This window comes from Coenobita brevimanus, chromosome 33, assembly GCF_032717465.1.
Source record: "Coenobita brevimanus isolate Jiangsu-jjx chromosome 33, ASM3271746v2, whole genome shotgun sequence".
NCBI lineage: Eukaryota > Metazoa > Arthropoda > Malacostraca > Decapoda > Coenobitidae > Coenobita > Coenobita brevimanus.
Genome location: NC_136986.1, coordinates 2705611 through 2710444, shown reverse-complemented (window position 1 = coordinate 2710444; position 4834 = coordinate 2705611).

Below are 4834 nucleotides of genomic sequence, written 5' to 3'. Positions count from 1 at the left end.
TACAACATCCACTTATCCTTAATATAGCACCATGAGTCATCCACTCATCACAGCACTGTGAGTCATTCACTTATCCCTCCTTGCTTGGACCTGGTTTCCTAGGCTGTCCATGGCCTTGAAACCATCCCTGGAGACTCTGGGGGCCCAAATCTCGGTAAAACATCTGCAACACTCGAACACTCGAACCCGTTCCTATAATTTCAACATTATACTTAGGAATGTTTAATCCTTAACATTACTTATTGTGTAACCAAAAATTGGCCTTACTTTGGATAAAAAGGAACATTAGATTTCTTATTATACTCCTTAACTAGGTACTTCAGAGTTAAGTACATTTCTATGTCATGATACATTCACTGATATGGGTATAAGTACTGTAACTTACATAAGCGGGTTTCTGTCTTTGTTCTCTTATAAAACTGGGTGCCCCATCTGCGTCACAAAAGACCCCTGAGTGAAAAGAACAAAGCTTGGTCTAGTTTTGGGATACTGGCATGATATTTTGACAGTATATATCATACACAACTGTCTCGTTACTTTATTTTACTTTAATTTTCGCCATTGAGAATTAATCTTTACCTCTAATATTCTAAGAAACTGTCTCGGGCACACAGCCAGTCATTATCGCTCCCCAGACAAAGAGCCGGTCAAGGTCACCCCAGTCCCAAAGCAACAGAAGCCATGGTTCTTTCACACTCCATATTAGGTTTATGTATTAGAAAAATTACAGATTCCTTAGTAAGTAACTCTTGGCAATTTGTCAGATCACATTTTATCACAAATGGTGGGAAAATCTTTTTAATTACTAAATTAAAAAAGTAAACAAACCCATTCTCCTTATTAAATGGGGCAACTAAAATATTCTCTCCTCTCCCATTCAGTAGTAGATTATTATGAGTACTTTGGACTTATTTCCTAATGACATCAAACTGGGACCAGCAATCAGGGAAAACAGTTACACTATATTTTCTCAGAGGAATTTCGGTCATAATATCAGTGAATAAACCCTCTGGGTCACTACACCCCTCCAGGGTTGGGGAAGACCGAAATTCCTCCAAAACAAAAGGTAAAAATATATAGAAATTAACACAGCCATTAACAATGTACCTTCTTCACTTTAAAAAAACAATCACATTAGATGTCAAACATCAAAAGGAATGTCTATTTCTCCTATACTGCTATAATGGAATGTTACACATTTCCCATGCTCGAAGAGTAAGACACTTCACAGTCTGTTTATCTTGTTCTTCAGAACTTTGTACTGTACTGCAAGACATGTACTGGGGAACTCCACTATGATATGACCAGAGAATCCCAAAATACACAAAGCGACCAGCCCTATAGTTTGTAAAGGATGATATCAACTTCCCCAAGCCCTATGGAGAACCAAAGTACAGACTAAGTCTTTGAACCAAACACTTGTACCGCTACGTAGGAAACACCCATGTCCGAAGTGCTTTACCACTGGTCAACAATCAGTCTAATACTGTGCGTTGGGACCTTCAGGTAGATATTACCCTCACAAAGCCCTAATCCTAAGTCCCTAACTAATTTGTGCACCGGTACAGAATCGAAAGAACTATTTCTCTAAATTTAAAAAAAAATACAGGGCGCACTGTACATGAATCGGAATAAACACCCGTAGAACACAGTTATCCCACAGGGGTGTCCTCGCTTTGTCAGATCCCAGCATCCTCATTGTCCATTCGTGAAGAACTACAGCCCTCTCCTATTATGCCACTATTCTACATCACCCATCATTTAGGTCTTCATCTCATCATCATCAATTCTATAAAAACTTCAAAATTCAACAAACACCTACTCGTACCACAAGAAGTAGTCTCATCACAGGTACTGCATAATACTCATTTGACCAAAAAAAATGGCATGTAATCTCACTGACATCCCTGACAATGCTTGAATTTTAATTGAAACATTTTCCCTGACTACTGAGGTCCAATTGTTGTCACTAAAACTATTGGCTAATAACTTACATGCTACAATATTAAAGATAGTAGCACTTACCCTAACAGGTAATCATCAAACTTCTTAGGATCTCCTGGCTCTAACCTCTGTCAACATGTCTTTTTCCTCTTCCTCAGTGAGGAGTTTTTCTAAAAAAAATTTCCCAAAATCTCCTCTCTCTCAATATAATTCTTCATCTTTCCAGCTGTTCTTTCAGTCAGGGTACCATCAAAAAATGTTCTCCAGCTCGTAAGCACGCCCTTCATCTACTACACTGATTATCTTATATGGCCCTTTCCATTTTCTATTTAGCCTAACTGCTATTCCAGGCAAGGGTTCCTCTACATACACCCACACTAGATTTCCAACTCCTGGCTTAGTGTTCTTCCTAAACATATTAGCTTTATCGGTGTATTTCTTGGTGTTTCTCTTCAGGGTCTCTTTAAGTAAGTTTTTCACATTTAACTTGTCACTGTCATCTACATCTTCATCTGGGTGTAATGTTAACTGGCATACTTCTCTCCTTGGATGTCTACCATAGAATGCAAAGGAGGGAGAAGTTCCCAAGGTTGTATGGACTGCTTCATTTAAAACCTTCTCTGTTTCCTGGATATGATTTGGTTAAGTGTGTGGATGCTCTTGACTTAAAATAGCAAGCACGGTCTTCAATGATCGGTGAGCCCTTTCTATGACTGAGTTACCCTGAGGATGGTATGGGATAGTAAGCCCGTGTTTGATATTAACTCTCCAACAAAAATCTCTGAATTCTGATCCAGAGTATTCTCCTCCATTGTCTGTTATGGCCAAGTCAGGGTTACCGAAACGACATATATCCTTTTGAATTCCTCGGCAACGGCCATTGAAGTTTTGTTTCGTAATGGATAAATCCTCAGAAACCTAGAGAAATGTTCAATGACGGTTAAACAGTACCGGTAACCTGCTCTACTTCCTTGCAGATCAATCAAATCTATGGAGACCCTCTGACCATTATCATCTACTGGCGGTAAATCCTTCCACTGATGAACTACTGCTCCATGTCTTTTAAACTGTTGGCATGACTTGCAGGAGTTTATATAATCGGATGTCTCTCAGTAACGATGGCCAGTAGAAATACTGCTTTGCTTTTGCCAATGTCTTACACTCTCCTAGGTGAGAGTCATTATGGGCAATTGAACATGCTATGGCTACAAGTGACTTAGGGACTACCAAGCATGACCTGACTTTGCCCATCTCCTCTCTCTTTAAGTACAATATGTCATCTACAATTTCAAAATGGTAAAATGGCTTATTTCCTGAGGCCTGAGGTCTTTTTAGGAAGGTCTCCCCCTTCAAGGAAAGTTATGACTTTGCCCCACACCTTATCAACTCTCTGAGCATCTCTAATCCTTTCTGCTGTTAATCCCAGTTACCTAACATCATTACTTGGTTGTAAGGCACTCTCTGTCAAGTCTGTGATACCTCCTACTGGTTTACTAAGGGCATCTGGTACTGTGTGCTTAGCACCCTTCTTGTACTTGATCTGATAAATATAGTCTCTCATCTCTAAGATGTATCTAGACATTCAATGGCAATTTGTTCTCTTTCATTAAATGGTGGTCATAGGCTGATGGTCTGTGACAATGGTGAAAAGTTTACACCAAGATCGTGACTGAAAAATCTGCAGGAGTTAACTACGGCCAGGGCTTCTTCATCTGTAACTATTTCCTCTCAGTTGCATTCAGTTTCTTTGAATATCCAATGGGTCTTAAATGGTTATCATCATGAATCTGCATTAAGGCTCCACCAATATCAGTGTCACTTGCATCTGTGGGCACCTCAAATTTCCTGGTTTGGTCTGCTTTGGCTAGCACTGGTGCACGTATTAGCTTCTCTTTTAGAGTCACAAAAGCTTTCTCGCATTCCTCAGTTCACTCAAACTTGGAATCCTTCCGCATCAGGTTAGTTAATGGACTAACCAACAATGCAAAATCTGGGATATGCTTTCTGTGAAAATTACACATCCCGAGAAATCTCCTGACCTGCTTCACACTCCTAGGTATTGGCATCTTTGCTACTGCTTCAACGTTCTTTGAGTCTGGTCTTATCCCGTTTTCTGAAACTATGTGACCCAGAAACTTCACTTCTCTATGTCCAAAGTCACACTTGCTCAAGTTTAGCTTCACACCCACTGCTGTAGCCTTTGAAAGGTCTCACGCAGTCTAGCAACTAGCTGCTCAAAAGAATCTGCACACAGAACTACATCATCTAGGTAATTCCGGTACCATCCCTATTTAATTGGGGTCTCAAGACTTCCTGCATTATTCGTGTAAAGATTGCTGAGCTGATTAACAAATCAAAGGGAAGTCTTATTATATACTCTAGCAGTAGCCGTGTGTGGGTGTGTGTGTGTGTGTGTGTGTGTGTGTGTGTGTGTGTGTGTGTGTGTGTGTGTGTGTGTGTGTTCTTACCTAATTGTTCTTACCTAATTGTATCTTTACAGGAATGAGTGAAGCTCGTACTGTCCCGTGTCTTAAACCATATTTATCGTACATATCCTTAAATTTGTGAACTGTTTTGGCACACACTATTTCATTCGGTAGTGCATTCCATTGATCAATTGCTCAGTTTGGGAAACTGAATTTCCTTACGTCTTTATCACCTCTCTTCTTATGCAGTTTTTTGCAGTGTCCTCTTCCTGATGCTTCTCCATATGTTAAGTAATCATTTATGTCTATTTTCTCCTTTCCTGATATGCACTTATATAGCATTATCATGTCACCTCTTTTCCTTCTCTCCTGTAAAGTTGGTAGATTCAGTTTATTTAGTCTTTCTTCGTAGCTTAGGTCCCTTAAGCTTGGTATCCATCTTGTAGCGGCCCTTTGAACTTTTT